The sequence below is a fragment of the Frankliniella occidentalis genome, unplaced genomic scaffold, assembly GCF_000697945.3.
Source record: "Frankliniella occidentalis isolate FOCC.00 unplaced genomic scaffold, Focc_3.1 Scaffold84, whole genome shotgun sequence".
Lineage (NCBI taxonomy): Eukaryota > Metazoa > Arthropoda > Insecta > Thysanoptera > Thripidae > Frankliniella > Frankliniella occidentalis.
In genome coordinates, this window is record NW_026267213.1 from 331,438 (window position 1) to 331,875 (window position 438).

The 438-nt window shown below is 64.8% G+C and overlaps 1 protein-coding gene across 1 annotated transcript in view; it reads right to left on the bottom strand.

Annotated features, from left to right (window-relative positions):
- The window catches only part of LOC113202317 (uncharacterized), a 40,806-nt gene that overhangs the window by 2,007 nt on the left and 38,361 nt on the right, over window positions 1-438 (bottom strand). The gene's annotated exons all lie outside the window — the stretch shown is intronic.

Here is a 438-nt window from a genome sequence, read left to right on the forward strand (position 1 = left end):
GGGCACCTACGGACCCGGGGCGCGCGGAGCCACGAGGACTCCCCGCTAGGACCCCCCGCTAATGAATCGGAAAGCGCCTGCCCCCCGCTGATCTCGCCGTCACGTCCCATCCCGTCCCGAGGGCGTCCAATGCAGCATGCCCATCTCCGAGGACCTGTCGGCGTCGGCCCCCGCGCCTGCTCGCGATATTGTACTTCACACGTACGCGCCGCTCCTCCTCCGTAATTATGCCGTCCTGGACGTGGGTGCTTGGCAGCATGAGCCGCACCGCACCGCTCCGTGCAGCACCGGGGGCTGCCTCACATCCACGGAATGCTCCGGCTCGGCCCGGCAACGTTATAGAGAGGCGAATTGATAAGTAGTTGGGGGGCGGGGCGTCCGAATGCAAATGAACAGCGTCACGTCAGCAAAAGCACTGTGGAGAGAGAGAGAGAGAGA